Raw genomic sequence first — 23,013 nt, 5'->3', positions numbered from 1 at the left:
GCTCTGTTATTTCCTCCAAAACATTAAAGAACCCCTCTGAATTCCATGTAGGAATAAACATTCATCCAATGGATAAGTTTCAAAATTATTCAAAAGCTGACTTCACCCAACAGACTGGTAAAATCTTAAAAGGTTGATGATATCTAACATTGGCTAGGGTTTTGTTGCTGTTGTTAGATGTTGTCAAGTCTACTACAACTCATGGTAACGCTATGAACAACAGCTATTAATCTTGCCTTAACCTGTGCCATTCTCATCATCTGATATACTTGAGCCCATCGTTACAGTCATCTTCCTCTTCCTCTGAGTTTCCACCTTTCCCAGCATGATGATACCTTTTTCCAAGGACCGGCCCCTTCTGACAACATGTCCAAATTATGTGACACAAAGTTTCACCATCCTTGCCTCTAAGAAGCACCTTCTAGACAAACTTGCTTATTCTTCAGGCAGTCCATGGGCATGGGGTATTCGGCACTCTTCTTCAACACCACAGCCCAAAGGCATTGATTCCTCTTCTGTCATCCTTATTTACTGTTCAACTTTCAGATGCATATCAAGTAATTGAAAAGATCATGGCTTGGATCAGGCACATCTTAGTCCTGAAACTGATATCTTTGCTCTCTAGCACTCTGGAGAGGTCTCCCCAATGCAACACATCTTTTGGTTTTTAAAAAATTTATTGTTGCATATTTTCTTGCCACCCCTTCCCTGCCCTAAACCCACTCCTAATGCATCTCTTGTTCCAGATTGTTGTCATACATGTAACGCCTAACATATGTCACTTTCGGACAGTTCTCTCCCTCCTCTGTTCTGCTTCAGTGCTCATTATCTATCCATTCCTTTCCCTTTATCTTTTGATTTCCTAACTGCTGGTGCCAAGCATGTTGACGGATGATCCAAGGAAGATGAAATCATTGACATCTTCAGTCTTTTCACCATCTATCATGATGATGTTGCCTGTTGAGTCAGTGGTGAGGATTTTTGTTTTCTTGATGTTGAGATGTAATCTACATTGAAGGCTATAGTCTTTGATCTTTTGCAGCAAGTGCTTCAAGTCCTTCCAGCTTTCAGAAGGCAAGATTGTGTCATCTACATAATGCAGGCTGTTCATCAGTCTTCCTCCAATCCTGGTGCCACATTTTTCATAATAGAATTCAGCTTCTTGAATAATTTGCTCAGCATATAAATAAGTATGAAGAAAATACACAACTCTGATGCACCACCTTCCTAATGTTAAACCATGCAGTGTTCCTTTGCTCTGTTCACACTACAGCTTCATGGTCTAGTTATGCATGAGCACAATTAAGCACTTACAATTTAGGAGGCTGGAAGTCTGCAATCATAATCTATGAAAATACTTTCTCTGCCTGATCTGAAGGAAAGTCATTGTCCCTATGAACTGCTTCTAGCCGATCTTTGTATGTCTTGACATTTGTTTTCCTCTGTAGTGCTTCTCACTTGCTTGTTTAATTTCTCTTCTATCTCAAAAGGAGAGGTCTCTGACAGCAGACTTTCCCAGTGCAATTCGTCTTATAATCTCCTGGCTGTTGGTGCCAAGAGCGTTGATTGTAGAGCCAAGCAAACTGAAGCTGTTAACAATCTCAATCTCTTCATCGTCTATCATGATGCTGCCAATTGGCTCAGTGGTGAGAATTTTTTTTATTATTATATGCTTTCTTTCCCTCTTCCCCTTTGTTGTGTACCATCAAATCAGATCCAGTGGTACAGGAGATTGCCCCCTCTTCTGCAGGGCAGCATCTAGTGGATTCAAACCATGCACCTTTGGAATTGTAGCACAGCTTCTTGCCACTAGACCACCAGAGCTCCCTGAATCTTTATTTTCTTGATGTTGAGCCTGTCTACAGCAAGCAACTCAGGTCCTCCTCAGTTTCAGCAAGCAGGGTTGTGAGTCTTCCTCCAGTCCTGATGTCACATTTCTCCTCATAGAGCTCAGCCTCCCAGATACTCTGTTTTGCATATAGATTGAAAAAGTATGGAGATAGGACACATCCCTGGCATACACCCTTCCCAATTTTGAACCATGCAGTGTTTCCTCGCTCTGTTCTGACGACTGCATTTCTGGTCCAAGCATAGATTTTGCATAAGCACAATCAAGTGTTCTGGGATTCCAATTTTTCTCAGAGTCAGCCACAGTTTGTTATGATCCACACAGTCAAATGCCTTTGCATAGGCCACGAAACACAGATAGACATCCCTCTGGTACTCTCTGCTTTCAGCCAAGATCCATCTAACATTAGCTATAATGTCCCTAGTACCACAGCCTCTTCTAAACCCAGCCTGCACTTCTGGAAGTTCTCTGTTGATGTGCTGTTCCAGTCATTTTTAGATAATTTTCAGCAGAATCTTGCTTGCATGTGATATTAATGATATTGTTTTATAATTTCTGCACTTTGTCAGCTCACCTTTCTTTGGAATGGGAACAAATATCAATCTCTTCCAGTCAGTTGGCCAGGTGGTTGTCCTCCAGATTTCTTGGTACAACTTTCTCAATTGTATTGGGAAAGTCTGCTGTCAGAGACCTCTCCAAAATACTGAAGAGTCTGGGGACTAAAGTGCACCTGATTTAGGGCATGGTCTTTTCATTTACTTGCTATGTGTCAGAAAGCCAGACAATGACTAAGTATGATGAAAGGAGAATTGATGCCTTTGAGCTGTGGTGCTGGAGAAGAGTATTGAATATCTCATGGACGGCTAGGAGAACAAACAGGTTCCTTCTAGAGATGATGAAACCAGAATGCTCCTTGGATGCAAGGATTCTGAAGCTTCATCTGACATACTTTGGACATGTTGCAAGGCGGGACCAGTCCTTTGAGAAGGACATCATGTTTGGGAGGGTGGAGGGACAGCACAGGAGAGGAAGACCCTCAATGAGATGGATTGATTCAGTGACTGGGGTAAAGGGGGTAGGTGTGTTGGAGACAGTAAGATTGGCCCAGGATAGAACAGGATATAGAGCTGTTGTACATGGGGTCACTATGAGTTATAAGCAACTCTATGGCACATAACAATAGCAACATATTTCAAAATAGATTTAAAACACATTCTGCCTCATTTCATGACAAAGATAACCAATTTCCAAGTGGGATTATAACCACAGGTGTAGAGGTTAGGATTGAAGACACAAGTTTAGGGGGCAGGACACAAAATTCAATTCATAATACCTTTGAGTACTTTTGGATAAATAAAGGTCATATTCACATTATAGGCCATCATGCTGTTGTCATGTACCTTGGAGTTAAAATTGACTCATAGTGGACTCTCCAGAAGGTTTTCAGAGGCTGTAAACTACACGGGTGGGGGATGCCCATTTATCTCCCAATGAGGAAGTGGCGAATTCAAACTGCCTGGCTTTTGGTTGGTAATGTAATTCCCTATCCACTAGGCCACCAGAGCTCCCTCTAAGCTACACTGTTTTTGTTGTTCTTGTGTACCATAGAGTCAGGACCGACCCATATCTAAGCCTCTGAAAACTCCTCCAGGTTTTCACGGGCAGTTAATAGCATGGGAGGAGATTGCCCATCCTTCTCCCACAGAGCAGCTGATGGATTCAAACTGTGTGCTTTTGGGATTGCAACACTATTTCTTGCTACTAGGCCACCAGAGCTCTCTATAAGCTACCATAGAGCAAATAAAAATAATTGGGGAGGTCTCTGTTTATTTATTGATATAATAATGTCTTGAAGACATTTCTGTCAATGAATAAAGATGACAGAAGATTTGATGTCTTTGAGTTGTGGTGCTGGCGAAGAGAATTGAACATCCCACGGGCTGTCATCAAGATATATGTCTTGGAGAATGTGTAACCGGAGGGATCCTCAGAGACAAGGTTGGCAAAGCTCTGTTTCACATACCTGGGCATGCTGTAAAAAGGAGCTATTCCTTGGAGAGGAACAGCATGCTTGGAAAAGTGAAGGGTCAGCAAAAGAAAAGAAGATCTACATCAGACGGATTGATACCGTGACTATAGCGATGAGCTCGAGTATGTTAGAGACGATGAAGATGGCACAAGACAGATCAAGGTTCAGATCTGTTGTTTAGAAGGTTGCTGTGAGTCATAGTTGACTCGAGACAACTAACAAGAAGAAGATGTTTTATCATAGGTGATAAAAGCAAGTGACAGAACAGTATATATGGTATGATTCCATTCATGAATCCCAAACACTTCCAAATTAACTTGTATGCACTAATACAAATACATGTGGATGCCAGAAAAGTAACGTGGAAGGGATAATACCAAGCTCCCTCCACTTGGGAAGGGAGAAGCTTGTTGGGGGGCAGGGCACATACACATGCAAGGGACTTTAATTCTATTGTTGTGTTGTGTGGTGCCTCTGAGTCGACCCCTGACTCCATTATGACCCATATATAGGATTAGCATGGGCTGCTTTTCAGGGGGGAAAAAATCACCTGCCTTTCTCCTTAGAATGGAATTTCTGATGAAACCTGTTCAGTGTCACATCAACATGCAAACCTCCACTGACAGAGAGAGGGCTGCTGCCTACATTTGCCCACATGAAAGAGGCAAGAATCCACCATGGAATTATCCCCATACAGGCAACCTTGGCATTCTTAGAAGCATATAATCTATGTGATTTTAAATAGATACACATATAATATGTATTATATGTATATGTTGTTGTTGCTATGTGCCTTCAAGTCAGAACCGACTCATAGCTGACTCTCTAGCAAGTTTTCAGAGGCTGTAAGTCCCAGTGGAGGCGGCTGCCCATCTTTCTCCCAGGTTAGCAGCTCAATTCCTTACCGCTAGGCCACCAGAGTACTTCCTGACATTTTTTCAGTATCAGTCAACTCATTTTGGTACAGTGTGTGTATTCCCTCCATCTTCTGTTGATGCTTCCTGGATCATTCAACATATTGGCCCATAGCATACTTCAGTATTGTGACTAGAGGCTTAAATTTGTTCTTCAGTACTCTTAGCTTGAAAAATGCAAAATGAGCTCTTCCCTTTTTATTCCCAATTCCAACTGTCTGTGCATTCCATTATAATCCTTTGCTTTGTCTTCTCAAGCTGCTCTTTGAAATCTTTCGTGCAGCTCTTTTACTTCAGCAACTTTTCCCTTTGTTTTGGCTTCTGGATGCTCTCGTGCAATTTTCAGTCTCTTCTGACATCCATTTGGGTTTTTTATTTTCTTTCTTCTCTGTCTTTGTAATAGCTTTTTTTCTCTCTTCATGGATAATATCCTTGATGTCATCCCACTACTCATCTGATCTTCTGTCACTGGTGTTCAATGCTTCAAACCTTAAGTTTCCCAGTGGTCCCATGGATCTGTCTCTTGCTACAACAGAGTTTGTACAGAACAGACCCAGAGACTCCCCTCCTCCAGTCTCCAACTACCCTCCAACCTCCTCTTCAGGTGTAAGCCCTGAACCGTTTTCTCAGCTATCTCCTGTTTTCAGGCCTGTTACCATTTTTTGATGCTAGCCCCAAATGCTTGACCAACTATGAGCTCTCAGAGCCTTCACAATGATTCTCCAGAAGCAGAGGCCAGCATCAGCCATCTGGTCAACCTATACGTACAGGACTCCTACACCTACCTCTTCTATTTCGACCACAGTGATATGGCCTTGGAAGGAGTGAGACAATTCTACAAATTGATGAAGGACAAGAGTGAGGGTGCCAAGCATCTCTTGAAGCTACAAAACCAGCATGATGAGTGGGGTAGAACCCTGGACACCATGGAAGCAGCGCTGGCCTTGGAGAAGAACCTGAATCAGGCCCTTTTGGATCTGCATGTGCGTTCTACACACACAGATCCCCATCTCTGAGTTTTTGGAGACCCATTTCCTGGAAAAGGAAGTGAAACTGCTGAAGAAGATGGGTGAGCATCTTGGTCAGATTAGAACAATGGCAAACAATGGCAAAACAAAACCACAAAACAAAGCAAACCTATTATTTCCCCCCACCCTTTTTTGTGTACTGTCGAATCAGATCCAACTAGCACAGGATGAGATTGCCCCCCCCTTCTCCAGAAGAGCATCTGGTGGATTTGAACTGTGTGCCTTCAGGATTGCAGCACAGCTTCTTGCCACTAGGCCACCAGAGTTCCCAAATCAAACCTATTCTTAAAATGATTTTTAAATTCAAGTGGAATAGACTCAAGATTGCATTTTGGTTCTTGTGGACTTGTTTTAATTTTCTTTAGCCTCAATTTGAACTTGCAATGAGTAATTGATGGTCTCTTCCACAGTCCACCCCTGGCCTACTTTTGACTGTTGATATTGAGCTTCTCCAATGATTACTTCCACTGGTGTGGTCAGTCTGATTCTACGGAGTCCATCAGGTGAGGCCCATATAGAAAGTTGTCATTCATGTTTTATTAAAAAAGGTTTCACAATGAATAAATCATTGAACATATAAAATTTGATCATTCTTTTCCTAGCTTCATTTCTGTCACCAAACCCATACTTTGCAACTACCACTCCTCCTTCATTGTTTCCAACTGCTGCATTCCAGTCACCAATTATCATTAACACATCTTGATTGCATGTTTGGTCAATCTTGGACTGCAAGCTTTAGGAAAAATTTTCCTATTTCCTCTCTTTGGCATTAGCTGTAGGAGCGTATATGTGAATAACAGTGTATTAACAGGTCTTTCTTGTATGTGTGTGGACAATATCCTATCACTCACAACATTGCACTTCAGCACAGAGCTTGACATTGGCTTTTTAACTATGAATGCAACACCGTTCTTCTTTTTTCATCCCCAATATAACATACCATGTGATTGTCTGCTTCAAAGTGTAGTCCATTTCATCTCACAAATGCCTAGAAAGTCAATGTTCATGCATTCCATTTTATTTTCACAACTTCTAGTTTTCCAGCATTCATGCTTCATACATTTCATGTTCCAATTATTAAAGGATGTTTGATGCTATTTTTTCCTCATTTTGACTGACTTTCAACCTGGGCTCTACCTCTAATACTATAATTATCCATGTTCCTCTACTTTTCATAAGGGTTTCAGGAGTCCTGATATTTAACACATGGATGGTCAATCCTGCTTCCAAGTTTCTCTTAATCTTACAGCTCTACAAAAACCTGTCCCATGTGGGTGACCCTTGTGAAATTTGACACACTAGCGGCAAAATTTTCAGCATCACAGCACCTCATCAGTTACCTTAGTACAGCAAACTGACAGACAAATGCTGTGATAATTGTTGTTGTTGTTAGGTGCCATCAAGTCAAGTACGACTCATAGCATGCCTATAAACAAAAGAGCTGACCCCTGTTCTATCCTGCACCATCCTCACACTTCCTGACACACAAGAGCCCATTGCAGTAGTCATTTGGTTGAGGGTCTTCCTCACCTTCACTGACTCTCCACTCTTCCCAGCATCATGTTCTTCTCTAAGGAATAGCACCTCCTAGCAACATGTCCAAAGTATGTGAGGTGAAGTCTCATCATTCTTACCTTCAGAGAGCACTCTGGCTGCACCCTCTCCAAGACATTAGTTCTCTTGGCTGTCCATGGGATGTTCAGTGCTCTTCTCCAACACTACAGCTCAAAGGCATCAGTTCTTTTTCTGCCAGACTTATTCTCCAGCTCTCAGATGAGCTCTCAGATGTATAGCTAGTATCAGAAAGACTATGACCTGAATCTAACACACCTTAGTCTTAGTGATTGGCATCACTATTCCTCAATAATTTGGAAAAGTCCCTAAATGCAGATTTTCCCAGTGCAATGCATCTCCTTATTTCCTGACTGCTCGTACCAAGGGTGTTAATTGTGGATACAAGCAAGATGAAGCTATTTACAGTTTCAATCTCCTCTCCATCCGTCATGATGCTGCCTATTGGTCCAGTGGTAAGAACTTTGTCTTCTTGATATTGAGATGCAATCCACACCAAAGGCTGCATTTCTTGATCTTCTACAACAAGTGCTTCAAGCCCTCCTCACTTTCAGCAAGCAAGGTTGTGTCATCTTCATAATGCAGGTTATTGATGAATTTCCCTCCAATCCTGATGCCACGCTCATAGAGTCTAGCTTCTTGGATAATTTACTCAGCATAGATTGAATAAGTATGGAGAGAGAATAAAATCCTGGTGCACCCCCTTCCTAATTCCAACCATGCAGCTCTCCCCAGATCTGTTCACACAACAGCCTCCTGGTCCAGGAATAAATTCTGCAGGTATAGATGAGCACAATCAAGTGCTCTGGGATTCACATTCTTCTCAGTGTCAGCCACAAATTGTCATGATCCACACAGTCAGTAAAATGCCTTTGTGTAGCCAACAAAGCACAGACATTTTTCTGCTCTTCCTTACTTTCTGCCAGGATCCATCTGACATCAGCAATGATATCCCTGGTGCAACAGGCTCTTCTAAATCCTGCTTGAACTTCTGGAATTTCCTTATCTATGTACTATTATAGCTGTTTTGGATGATCTTCAGCAGTATTTTGCTTGCATATGATATCAATGTTGTTGTTGTTGTTGTTATGTACTGTTGAATCACCTGCAACCCATAGTGATCCTATGTATGGCAACTGTGAACCCTACTCTGTCTTTAGCCAGTCTCACTAGTTCTGACACACCTACCTCATTGCCCCAGTTACTGTATCAATCCATCTCATCTGGGGTCTTCCTCTCTTGCTCTGTCCCTCTACCCTTCCAAGTATGATGTCCTTCTTCAAAGATCAGTCTCTCCTGGCTATGTGCCCAAAGTATGTGAGAGAGAGTTTCAAAATCCTAGCCTCCAAATAGAAACTTGGTTTCACCCTCTCTAAGATAGACTGATTTGTTATTTGTCCATGGTATGTTCAAGACTCTTTGCCAGAACTACAAATTGAAGGCATCAATTCTTCTTTTGTCATCCTTAGTCATTGTCTAGCTCTCTGATGCATAGCAAGTAATTGCGAAGACCATGGCCTGGATTGGACACACTTTAGTCTCTAGACTGACATTGTTACTTTTCAGTACTCTGGAGAGGTCCCTGGCAGCACATTTTCCCAGTGCAATTTATCTTTTGATTTCCTGACTGCTAGTGTTAAGAGTGTTGATTGTGTTCTCTTTGGCAGTTCATATACTAAAATTGGAAAGATACAGAGAAGATTAGGTTGGTACCTGCGCAAGGATGACATGCAAATTTGTGAAGTGTTCCTTTTTTTTTTTAAAGTATTGATTATTAAGCCAAGCAAGCTGTGATTGTTTATAACTTCAATCTCTCCTCCATCCATCATGGTTCTTCCAATTGGCTGTGTGGTGAGAATCTTTGTCTTCTTGATGTTGAGCTTCAAGCCATATTGAAGACTACAGTCCTCTTGACCTTCTGCATAAAGTGCTTCAGATCTTCTTCAGTTTCTGCAAGCAAGGTTGTGTCATCTGTCAACCTAGGTTGTTGATGAGTCTTCCTCCAATCCTGATGTCACATTCCTCCTCATAAAGCCCTGCTTCACAGATGATTTGTTCTGCATATAGACTGAAAAGGTTTGGAGACAGAATTCGTCCCTTTCCTGATTTTGAACCATGTAGTGTTCCCTTGCCCTGTTCTATGGACTGCTTCCTGGTCCAAGTTTTGCATAAGCACAAGCAAGTGTTCTGGGATTCCCATTTTCCTCAAGGTTGATATTGTTCAATAATTTCCACATTCAGTTAGATCACCTTTCTTGAGAATAGGACAAAATATGGACCTCTTCCAATCCATTGGCCAGACAGCCATCCTCCAAATTTCCTGGCACAGACAGATGAGTGCATCCAAGGCTGCATGTGTTAATTGAAACAAGTAAATTAGTATCCCATCGATTCCTGGGGCCTTATTTTTATGCCAAACCTTCAATGCAGCTTCTACTTCCTCCTTTATTACCATTGATTTCTGTTCATATGGTACTCTGAAATTTTTCATTGTCAATCAGTTATTTCTGGTACAGTGACTTTGTATTACCTCCATCTTCTTTTGATGCTTTCTGGCTCATTCAATATATTGCCCATAGCACCTTACAATACTGCAACACAAGGTTTACATTTGTTTTTCCGTTCTTTTAGCTTGAGAAATACAGAGTGAGTTCTTCCCTTTTTATCCTCCAATTCCAGATCTCTGCACATTCCATTATAATACTTTGTTTTGTCCTTCTGAGCTGCCCTTTGAAATAACCTGTTCAATTATTTGACTTCGACATGTTTTCCTTTAGTTTTGGCTTCTCGATGCTCCATTGCAATCTTTAGAGTCTCTTCTGACATCCATTTTGATTTTTTGTTTCTCCTCTGTTTTTGTAATGACTTCTTACTTTCTTCATGGATGATATCCTTGATATTATCTCATAAGTCATTTGACCATTGATGTTCAAACCTATAAAGATGATGATACATTCAGATGAAATTGATTTAAGATCATACCTTGGTTCTTGTGGACTTATTTTCATTTTCTTCAGCCTCAATTTGATCTTGCATGTGAGTAACTGATGACCTGACCCACAGTCTGCCCTTGGCCTAGTTCTGACTGCTGATATTGAGCTTCTCCAATGATGTTTTCAAAAAATGTAGTCAATCTGATTACTCTGCAGCCCATCAGGTAAGATCCACTTGTAAAGCTGTCTTTTGTGTCTTTTAGAAAAGGTATTTGCAGTGAACAAGTCATTGTAAATACAAAATTCAATCATTCTATTTCCAGCTTTACTTCTATCACCAGGCCGATATAGTCCAACAACTGTTCCGTCTTCATTGTTTCCTACTTTTGTATTCCAGTCACCAGTCATCATTAACACATCCTAACTGCACGCATCCTGATTACATGTTTGGTCAATTTCAAACTGCAAAATTTGGTAAAAATTCTCACAACAAATTGACAACTTAGTGTTGTATCTCTAATAGCAAATCAGATATATGAATATCATGTTACCAGATCCAGTTGAAACCTACATAGTTGTGGCAGGATGTGCTCCTGGGAGGGTGTTGAAACATTCCAGTTGAGATTCATGGCTGGCGTGCTGGGGTTACACCCCAGATGTGGATATTAAGATTACTTGGAAATATCTGCTGAATTCTTGCTTCTAGTGCCCCTCTACAACTATTGACATTTATCAAAGTTCATAGAGTTTCGGAAGCATGCTGTTTAGGAACTAGATGCCACTCCTGCTTCCAAACCTGTCAGTGTGTGTGTGTGTGTGTGTGTGTGTGTGTGTGTGTAATATATTTTGCAGCTTTGAGGCAAACATGTTTACTTGCCCCAAACATGAAGTAATATTCAAGTAAACATTTTGTAAAATAATTTTATTTGAGTTATGATTTCTCAGCATTCTAAAATTCTACAGATGAGAAAAAGGAAAAAAGAAAGAGAAACATTTTCAGCAAAGAATGGTTTTAGACTAGAGGCTTCTCAGCTCAGTTTGTCAATCTGTGTGGATTCCAGAATCACCTGTGAAACTCAATAAGCACCCCCCATTTCTGAATCTGCAGAGCTAGCTTGTTTTATTTTTATGGGGTTTACTTTTTAAATAAGGAAACAGGCCCAGAAAAGGAGAGCTAGAACCCCCTGTTCTAGTAAGTTATGACTCATAGTGACCCTCCAGTGAGTCTTCAAAGGCACTAAGTCACATGGGAGGAGATTGCCCATCTTTCTCCTGCAGAACAGCTGGTGGATTTGAACCATGTGCCTTTGGATTGGCAATACACCTCCATCAGAGCTCTATAGGTTAGAGTTGTTGCTGTTGTTGTTTGCCTTTGAGTTAGAATCGACCCATAGCTGACCCTCAGGAGCGTTTTCAGAGACAGTTAATTGCTTGGGAGGAGATTTCCCATCCTTCTCCTGTGGAGCAGCTGGTGGATTTGAACCACATGCCTTTGAGACTGCAGAACAGCTTCTTGCTACTAGGCCACCAGAGCTCCCTATAGGATAGGTTAGAACGTGAAAATCAATGTTTCCAAGACTGTAAATCTTTACAGATGCAAACTGCCATCCAGTGGCTGGTGGGGTCACACAACCAACCTTTTAGTAGCAGCCTAACACTTTAACCACTGTACCACCAGCTCTCGCAGAAAGGGAGAATTCTCTCAAAGTCACAAAGCAAGTTACCTGTCCCTGATTTGGTGGCTTCTTCCTCTATGTCTCTATTCTTAAGGAGGGAGGGGAGTTTTCACTTCTACCCCACTCAGTCTCATCAATTTAGACCAGCTGTGAACATTGCAGACTGAAACTTTTAAAAGCAATTCTAAAAGACGTTTTCTCCCTCATGGAAGAAAAGCATCCTTTGAGGAAGATGCTTAATTGCCTTAATTATATTTCTTTTGAAGGCACATCGTGCCCATCTGCTTTCTTGGTTGGGGGTATGGATTCATGCTGAGTACAAATATAAATTGAGCCAAACTCAAACACAATCTAGTAGGTCTGTGCCATCCTGTGAGCTTGAGAAATGGGGAGCATGGTGCTCACAGGGTGAGCAGCAGGTCAGCTCAGCTCCAGAGAGCCACTTGAACTTGAATTTCACTCATTTGGCTTGTGCTGGGGCTGCAGCTGGCACCGACTCCCCGTGATGGTGGGTGGGGGGTGTGAGCACATAACCAGGTTTGGGAAGAGGCTGCAGCAATGGGAATCCTGCCATACCACAACATGACTGCGTAACCACAGTGTCAACTGCGGCTCAATAAAGTCGAGAAGCAGGAAGGGCCTTGGGATGTCACAGTGCAAAGAGCACACACACAGGATCAAAATTCAAACCCACTTACTAGCTGCATAATCCACCCCGGGTCTTAGTTACTTCATTGAATTGTAACCAGCATACCTATTGTATGGCAGTAAGCACTTGCTGCTGTGTACTGCAGAGTCGATGGCACAAAACAACAACTGTGCAGTTAAAACCAACTCAGAGCTGACACTCCAGTGGGTTTTCAGAGATGGTTAATCACGCGGGAGGAGATTGCCCTTGTGTCTCCCACTGAGCAGCTGGTGGCCTCTAACCATGTGCCTTCAGGATGGCAGTGCAGCTTCTTGCCACTAGTCCACCGGAGCTACTGGTGGCTTGTTGTTGTTGACTGCCATTCAGTAGAACAAGACTCATAGAGATCCTATGAACAAAAGCATGAAGCCTTTCTAGAACTATCGTCAAAGTTCATAGCATTTCCAGAGGCATGTGGTTTAGGATATGGATGGCACCCCTGCTGTGGCTTAGTGGTAAGGGATTCTGCTGTCAACCCAAAGTTATGTGGTTTGAATCCACCAGCTGCTCCATGGGAGAAAGATGAGCAATCTCCTCCTGCGTGATTTACTGCCTCTGAAAATCTCTCAGAGGGTCAGCTATGAGTCGGTTTCAACTCGGCAGTACACAACAAAAACTTCATAGTAGTAGTAAGTAAAGAATAGTGAGAGGATGCGTCTGCAGCTCTGAACATGAGGCCAACATAAGTATTTGATAACCAGTGGATCTTACTGTATTTCTCATTGTTCACTTATTCTTTCCAGACAAGCCTAGGGTTGACATTTTCACGGTCTTTCTGTCTCATTTCTTTATTCCTGGCAAGAATGCAGAGAAAAAATGAAGTAATTAATCAAAAGGACAGCAATTTAACCAATGCCCTTGAAGCATGCATAGCACAAAGGCAGGCTCTTCTAGAGACAGCTTCAGCAGTCCACAACACCACAGCTTAAAGGCCAGATTCAATCAATTCTATATTCAATCAAATTCAACTGTGATGTTGGAGAAGAGTGCTAAATATCCCGTGGATGTCAAAAGAACAGATATGTTTTAGAGAAGGTTCAGCCTTAGTGCTCCTTAGAGACAAAGATGAACAAGCCTTGTCTCAAATACTCTGGGCATGCTGCTAGGAGAGGGTATTCCTTGGACATTATGTTTGGAAAGGTGGAGGGTTGGTGAAAGAGAGGAAGACATTTTACCAGATAGATTGACATAGTGACTATAGCAATGAGTTCAAGTAAGACAGAAATTATGAGGATGGCACAAGATAGGACAGAGTTCAGAGCTGTGGTTCATAAGGTTACTGGATTTATACTAGACTTGATAGCACCTAACAACAATGACAGATCATAGACAACATCGAGAGAGAGAGAGAGAGAGTGCATGTGTGAGAGCGAGAGCGAGAGAAAAGACTGAAGTTGTAAATTATTTCATTTTACTTGGATCCATAATAACACCTATGGTAACAGCAGTCAAGAAATTAAAACATGTATTGCATTGGGAAAATCTACTGTCAAGGACCTCTCCAAAATTCTAAAGAGCAAGGATACTAATTTGAAGACTACGATGTAGTGATTGGTCCAACCATGCATTTTCAATTGCTTCCTATGCATTTGAAAGTTGGACAATGAATAAAGAAGACTGAAGAATTGATGCCTTTGAATTAGAGTGTTACTGAAGAGTGTGTTGAGTATCTGACGGACTGTCAAAAGAACAAACAAATCTGTCTTGAAAGAAGTGTAACCAAAGTGCTCCTTACAGGAAAGGATGGTGAAATTTGATCTCACTTGCTTTGAGCATATTCTCAGGAAGAACTTTTTGGAGAGAGACATCACGCTGGGAAAGGCAGAGGGTCAGAAAAAGAGAGGAGGACCTTTAACAAGCTCGATAGACACAGTGCCTGTAATATTGGGCTTGAGCATGTCAGAGATTGTGAGAATGGTGCAGATTAGGACAAGGTTCACATCTGTTGTTCATGGAGTCTTTATAAGACAGGTTAACCTAATGACATCTGACACACACAATACGCAATATACCAGGAGCCTCAGAGTCATGAAAAGAGTCAATGAGCTCAGCTTCTAAAGAAAAAGTCAGAGGTTCAAGTCCACTCACAGATGTATCAGAACAAAGATCTCCCTCCAAAAAAATCATCCCATTACAGCACAGTTCGACACTGACACACGCCAAGGTGCCGCGAGTGCAAATCAGCTCAAAGGCAACTGGTTTTCTGCTGTGTGACAGACAAGCAGTGAGGGGTGTTTTATCTGATGTGAGTGGGGAGTTGCCCTGTTAACGCAAATATGTGGTTCAAATCCATCAGCAGCACTGAGGAAGAAGGATGGGCAGTCTCCTCCCATGTGATTTACAGCCTCCAAAAACCTGCTAATGGATCAGCTATGGGTCTGTTCTGATTCAACAGCAATGACCATTGAATAACTGTGAGAGAAAGACGGTGATTTGCTTCTATAAAGGTTACAGCCAAGAAAGCCCAAGGAGGCATGTCTGTTCTGTCACCTGAGACTGCTGTGAGCTGGAATCAAGTCCATGGCACTGAACAAGCAGCTGTTCTTAGAATAGGGTGGACATAGGGTGGATGGAAGACATGTTTCCTAGGTTGGAAGGTACTTCAAACACACAAACATGCCAGTTATCATAAAGATGGTAAGTAGTTGTTGTTGTTAGGTGCCATCAAATTGAGTATGACTCTTAGCAACTCTATGAACAATAGATCTGAACTCTGTCCTATCCTGTGCCATCCTCATCATCTTTGACACACTCAAGCTCATTGCTGCAGTCACTGTGTCAATCCATTTGGTTGAATCCTCTCTCTTGCTAACCCTCCACCTTCCTAAGTATGATATCTTTCAAAGATAATGTCTCTTCTAGCAACATGTCCAAAGATGGCATAGGGCCAGGCAGTGTTCTTGCCTGTGCATTTTCATGAGTCAGATGATTGATAATAACTGACAACAATTTGGTTTTGGATGACTGACCTTTCTGACAATCTAGTCAAATCTGTGAACTCCTCAAAAATGTTTCTGAATGCATATTAAAAAAATCCAAAAGAATAGAAATTAATAAAACTCATTTGTTAACTTAGTAAGAAAACCAATCTGAAGTATGATAATCAAAAAGTGCTTCTTTATTAGCATATTAAATAAGAAGAGCTAGTGACTAACATGGGGAGCTCTGGTGGCCTAGAGCTAGAGAGATGTGCTGCAATACTCAAAGCACGTGGTTCAAATCCACCAGCTGCTTCGTAGGAGAAAGATGGGCAATCTCTTCCACGCAATTAAACTGCCTCTGAAAACCTGCTAGAGGGTCATCTATTGGTCGATTCCAACTTGACGGTACACAACAGTGAGTAAAATAAGGGAGCTCTGGTGGCTCAGTGTTAAGGAGTTGCACTGCCAACCCAAAGGCACACTGTTTGAATCCACCAGTTCCTCCTTGAGAGAAAGATGGGCAATTTCCTCCCATGTGATTTGTTGTTGTTGTTGTTACATGCCATAGAGTTGAGTATAACTCATAGAGACCCAATGAACAACCAATCTGACCCCTGTCTTATCCTGTGCCATCCTTATCATCTCTGATATAATTGTCCCGTTGCTGTAGCCGCTGCGCCAATCCATCTTGCTGATTGTCTCTGAAAATGCAGGAAGGTCAGCTATGAGTCAGTTTCGACTTGACAGTGCATTACAACAAGTGGCTGGTATAATAACTACTCTAGTTTCGAAGATGTGATGGTCATAAACAATATTTCAAGTTATGTGCGATAACCATGAGTGATTTGGAAAATCTGTGATTTTGTTTTTGTTAGGTTCTGTTGCATCAGCTATGACTCATAGGTAGGGAGCCTGTGAACAACAGATCTGAACTTGTTTTTTTTCTGTAACCTCCTCAAGCTCTCTGATATGCTCAAGACCATTGTTACTGTGTCAGTCCACCTTGTTGAAGGCTTTCTTCTTTTTGTCTTACGCTCCATTTTCCTATTATGATGGCTCTGTCTAAGGACTGGCTCCTCATTAGAAGATGTCCAAAGTATGTGAGCAGAAGTTTCACCATTCAGGCTTCTGAAGAGCACTCTGGTCACACTTCCTCTAAGATAGATCTGCTTGTTCTTTTGGCAGTCCATAGAATGTTGTTGTTAAGTGCCGTCAAGTCGTAGGCGACTCATAGCGACCCTATGAGCGAAAGTCCTCAACATTTGTGTGACTTTCATCCTTTCTCCAGGTTCACAGGGTTTCTGGAGGCAAGCTATTCACGGAATTGGATGCCACTCCTGCTTCCAAGCTTGTTTTAATCAGGGAGCTCTGCCAAACACTGTCTGCCATGGGTAACCATTAACACATTTGACACATCAGTGTCACAGTGTTCAGTTTCACAGCAACCACAAGTTACCTCTGTCCAGCAAGTGGACACACCAGGGCTATATGACTTAGAAGAATGTTTGTACAATATACAATAATATTCATCAACATTGTTATTGTTGTTAGGTGCCATCAAGTACAACTCATAGTGACCCTATGAACAAAAGATCTGAACCCAGTACTGTCCTGTACTATCCTCACACTTCCTGACACACAAGAGCCCATTGCAGCAGTCACTGTTTCAGTCCACTGGTTGAGGGTCTTCCTGTCCCTCACCCACCCTCCATCCTTCCCAGTATCATGTCCCTCTCCAAGGAATAACACCTCCTAGCAATACATCCAAAGTATGTTAGGTGAAGCCTCATCATTCTTGCCTCTAAAAGGTACTCCAGCTGTACCCTATTCAAGACATATCTATTAATTCTCTTGGCCATTTGTGGGATGTTCAGTGCTCTTCTCCAACATCAATGCTCAAAGGTGTCAATTATTTTTCTGCCAGACTTATTCATTGTCCAGGTCCCAGATGCATAGCTAGTAATCGGAAAGACTACGGCCTGAATCAGACACACCTTAGTCCTCAAACTGACATCACTATTCCTCAATAATTTGGAAATGTCCCCAGCTACAGATTTTCCAGTGCGATGCATCTCCTATTTCCTGACTGTACCAAGTGTGTTAATTGTGGATCAAACAAGATGAAGATGTTGATAGTTTCAATCTCCTCTTCATCCATCATGACACTGCCTATTGGGCCAGTGGTAACAATCTTTGTTTTCTTGATATTGAGGTGCAATCCATACTGAAGGCTGCATTCCTTAATCTTCTGCAACAAGTTCTTCAAGTCCTCCTCACTTTCAGCAAGCAAGGCTATGTCTTCTGCATAAGGCAGGTTATTGATGAGTCTCCCTCCAATACCACAATTTAAAGGCATTAATTCTCTTAGGGAACTACGGTAGACTAATGGTAATGAAATACACTGTCAACTCAAAGGTATGCTGTTTGAATCCACCAGCTTCTCCACAGGAGAAAGATGGACAGGCTCCTCCTGTGTGATTTACAGCCTCTGAAAACCTGCTGCAGGATCAGCCATGAACCAGTTCTGACTCAGCAGCATATAACAACAACAACAATTATTTGGTCTGTTTTATTTGTCCAACTTTCAGATGCATAGAAAGCAACTGGTTCACTTCAGTCTTTAAAATGATATCCTTGCTCTTCAGAACTTTAAAGAGGTCTTTGACAGCAAATTTTTCCAATGCAACCCAACTTTTTATTTCTTGGTTGCTGTTATCATGGAGGTTGATTGTGGATCCAATAAAAAGGAAACACTTGACAACTTGAATCTTTTCTCCATCTATCACGATGTTTCAGATTGGTTCAGTGGTAAGATATTTTCCCCCTTGATGTTCAGCCATATTGATGGCTGTTGTGTTTGATCTTCTGCAGTAAGTGCTTCAAGTTGTCCTTACCCTCTGCAAGCAAGGTTTGCAGCCATAAGAACTTCCTGTTTTTGTTTGCCATTGAGTCAGAATTGACTCATAGCTGATCCTCCAACAAGTTTTCAGAGGGATATTGCCTATCTTTCTCCTTCAGCAGGCAAAAAGGGATAGGAAATGTTAATATTTGGCTTTTTGCCTTCATTAAGTACCAAAAGTGAGGCAACTTTTAGATTGAGCCTGATTAAAACACACATGAAGTTTCCCGTGCTCAAATCTATGTACCATTTGAATTCTATCCATTGACCCAGGGTATCATCTCTGGAGTGTTATCAGAAGAGGCCAGTACCTGTGGAAAGCCATCATGTGGGTAGAAAAGGTTCCTGAAAAAGAGGAACACTCGCAGGAGATGGACTTCTGCAGTGTCTGCGACCGTGGGTGATTGTAGAGATGGCACAGGACCTGGCAGTGTTTCATCTTGTTACCCATAGGCTCACTATGAGTCAGAAAAAGAAGATTGTAACTATGGCAACTAGGATGAGTTTTACTAGAAATCAGACACTAGCATGCTTTAGCAATCTCTCCTTGCCTTGTCTCATGGAAAAAGGCTGTTACCTTCATCAAGGGAAGACCTTTTCTTTGGAGAACCCATCCAAGGAGCAGAGAATAAGAACATCAAGATATGCATGATACCAGCCCAAGAAAGATATGGGGTTTTGTGGATTTACTGAGTGGCTGGAATAAATGAAAATGGACAGCATAGAATAATCACACTGCCTTGGACTTCTTATTTTAACCCTGCCTATTTCCAACAAGTTGGAAACAGACATGCTTGCAAAAGTGGAGGGTCAGTGCCAGAGAAGGAGATCCTGCATTCATACAGTGACTGTAACACTGACCTCTAATATAACAAAGATGATGAGACTGGTTAGGGTTGTTCACACGGTCACTACGAGTCATAGTCAACTCACAGCACATAACACAAATGACAATTCCAACAGAGGAGATTCCTTATCTCGTGTTAACTGAGTATGTTAAATAGCGGGGGGGTGGGGGGGTGAGAATCTTCATATAGTAAAGATTGGCTGTGTGCATTAAACACTGAGAATACATTTATTCATTTAACATACATAATGAATACGTTGTTGGTCAAGCAAAAAGAGAAGGGAAAGATTTATTGCTCCATATAACTGAAAAACAAAAAGTCTAGGAATGGAACTCCTTAGGTATGACTGGATCTGTTTTCCTTTGTCAGCTTCATTCTCAGACAGACTCTCCTTGAGTGTAACAAAGCTCCCCACCTGCAATTTCAGGTGCCTGTCTTTCCAGGTTAGCAACCCCAGCAGAAACATAATGCCATTTTCCATTTTCACAATTTAAAAAAATATATAGTATAAAGCCAGTATAAAAACAGCTAAGGAAAGGTTTACACACACAATCATTCTTGGAGCATCCAAAAGGAGAGGAGAGGAGGGAGAGAAGAAAAAAAAATTAATAAACAGATGAGTGAAGGAAAGGGTAACACATAATAATTGATTGGATGTTATAACTGACCACATTAATCGGCTATAACTAATGTTGTAAAACAAAGTGACTTGAATGGTTGGATGAAAACCCAGTATGATTTGAAAATATTGAGACAATTATTATTTAAAAAAAGAAGAAGAAAAAAAACCCCTACAAAACAAAGCCATTGCCATTAAGTTGATTCTGACTCATAAGTAACCCTAAAGAATAGAGCAAAACTGTCCCATAGGGTTTCCAAAGCTGTATTCTTATTGAATTCAGATTTGTACATGTTTCTCCATGGAGCAGCTGGTGGATCTGAATCACCAGCTTCTCAATTAGCAGTCAAACACTTTCTCACTGTGCCACTGTTGTTGCCGCTATGTACCCTTGAGTCCGAACCAACTCCCAGCTGACCCTCCACCTGGTTTTCAAAGGCAGTAATTGAATGGGAGGAGATTACCCATCTTTCTCCAGTGGAGCAGCTGGAGGATTAGAACCATGTGCTTTTGGGTTGGCAGTGCAGCTCCTTACTACTATGCCACCAGAACTTTCTCACTGTGCCCTGTTGCTGTTTTACCCTGGGGTCAGATCCAACCCATAGCTGGTGACCTTCCAGCAGGTTTTCAGAGACAGTAATTGAATGGAGAAGATTGCCCATCTTTTTCCTGTGGAGCAGCCAGTGGATTTGAACCACTTATGTTTTGGCAGTGCAATTCTTTACCAATAAGCCACCAGAGGGCTCCCTGCTGGGCCCCTAGGATTCTATTAAAAAAGTCCTGGGACTGACTCTCCGTGTATCATGATGTGTCATGTTCTTATCTCTGGCCAATGAATGTCCTTGAACTATGTGTAGATGACCTATGCTGATTAAACAGACCTGTACTATGGCCAAGAGCTAGAACTTCCTGAACCCCAAACCTGAATGAGGAGGAAGAGGGCATTCACTATAGGAAAGTCAGGTCACGAACATCAGAAGAAGAAGAAAGAAACGGATGCTGAAAAACCACTGAAGTTGCTCTCTTAGACATGGGGATTGCTGAGATGACAGATACCAGCACATCTTGTGCCCTTTATTTTGAACCAGGATTTGGCTCCATTAGATTCATTCTAGATCTAATCCTATAAGACTGTTTCCACTTTCCTGATCTTTGCTTAGAGACTTCCTGGGTCCACTTTTAGGCATTTAGAAATGTCTTCTAATGTCTATTAAATGTCTATGGAGTAGTACTAGGTTTGCCCTGATTTCAATTAAAAGAACATTTATTATGTTCTCATTGTGGCTTTGTCTCACAGAAGGCCCCAGACCACATACAAAGGTACCTAAGACATTATTCCCTGCCATCAAGGAGCCTGTGGCCTAGACTGGGGACTGGTAAACCTTGGTCCATTAGCCAAATGTGACCCACCTCCTGTTTTTATATGACCTGTAACTTAAGAATGTTTTTCTTTTTTTGTTTTTTTAGATGACTGAAATAAAAGCCAAAAGAATAAGACTATGGTTTATTATTTGTGAAAATGTCTGTGTATATAAATAAAATTGTATTAGAATCAAGCCCACTAACTCTTATGTCTTAACTATGACTGCTTTTATGCTACAAGAGTAGTGTTGAGCAGTTGCATAAAAGACAATATGACCTCAAAAAAAAACCAAAAACAAAAACAACCAATTTACCATCTGGCTCTTTACAGGAAGAATATGCTGACTCCTGACCTAGAACAGTGATTCTCACTGAGGAAGACACCATCCCAGGCAGTGGGACTTAACTTCAAATCCAGATTTAGTTGTGTGGGGCTGGCCAAGTTACCTCACCTCCCTTGGCCTCCATCTCCTCATCTGTAAAACTGAAATAAGAATATTACCTACTGCAGGGTTTCTTTTGTTGGATGATGAAAATGTTCTAGAATTAGATACTGCTAATGGTTGTGCCACAGAAATTGTGAGGATGCCATTAAATATGACAAGATTCAGATCTGTTGTTCCTAAGGTTGTTATAGGTCTTACTTGATGGCACATAACTACAACAACAGTTGTGCAACTTTATGAAGAAACTAAAACCTCTGAATACTTTTAAAAAGTGAGTTTTTCTTAGAAAACAGACATACTAGATCCATTGAGATTGGAGCCCAAATCTACTGCCTGGAAATAATCTTTAAACTATGAACCCAAACTGTTTCAACTAAATAACAGATTGTTGTTGTTGTTGTTGTATACCGTAAAGTCAGAACCAACCCATAGCTGACCCTCCGATGGGTTTTCAAAGGCTGTTAAGCATGCAGGAGAAGATTGCCCATCCTTCTTCCACAGAGCAGCTGGTGGATTCGAACTGCATGCCTTCAGGATTGTCGCACAGCTTCTTTCCACTAGGCCACCACAGTTCAATAACAGTTTGTTGTTGTTGTTGTTATTGTGTACCACAGAGTCATCAACAACCCATAGCTCACCCTCCAGCAGGTTTCCAGAATCAGTTAACCACATGGGAGGAGACTACCTATCCTCCAGCAAAGCAGCTAGTGGCCTTGAACTACGTGCCTTCAGGACTGCAGTGCAGTTTCTTGCCACTAGGCCACCAGGGCTTCCTCAATAACAGTTTAGCTCAATTAATAAGAGATGTTTACCTTGAGCACTGAGCTCTCATAGAAAATTCTCTCTAAATTAATTCAAGTTAGCACAATTTAATCTAAATCATGGATAAGAACTTTAAGGGATTGTTGTCGTTATGTGCCGTCACATTGCCTGCGACTCATAGTGACCCTATGTACAACAGCTCTGAACTCTGCTCTACCCTGAGCCAACTTTATTGTCTCTGATACACCTACTCCTATCACCCTAGTCAATCCATCTCATCTCACCAAGGGTCTTCCTCTCTTGTGTTGTCCCTCTACTTTTCCATACATAATATCCCTCTGCAAGGACTGGTCCCTCCTTGCAAAATGCCCAAAGTATGTCAGGAGTTCCAGAATCATTGCCTCCAAGGAGCAGGCTGGTTTCATCCTCTCAAGAATGAACAAGTATGTTCTCTTAGCAGTCCATGG

The 23,013-nt window shown here is 41.6% G+C and overlaps 1 pseudogene; it reads left to right on the top strand.

Moving 5' to 3' along the window:
• The first annotated feature begins 5,484 nt into the window (after nt 1-5,484).
• On the top strand, nt 5,485-21,451 carry LOC102872776 (annotated as a pseudogene).
• The last annotated feature ends 1,562 nt before the right edge of the window (nt 21,452-23,013 follow it).

This window comes from Elephantulus edwardii, unplaced genomic scaffold (genome assembly GCF_000299155.1).
Source record: "Elephantulus edwardii isolate Elephantulus edwardi_28Jun2011 unplaced genomic scaffold, EleEdw1.0 scaffold00028, whole genome shotgun sequence".
NCBI lineage: Eukaryota > Metazoa > Chordata > Mammalia > Macroscelidea > Macroscelididae > Elephantulus > Elephantulus edwardii.
The sequence above is the reverse complement of the archived record's forward strand: the minus strand, read 5'-3'. Positions and strand labels throughout refer to the sequence as shown.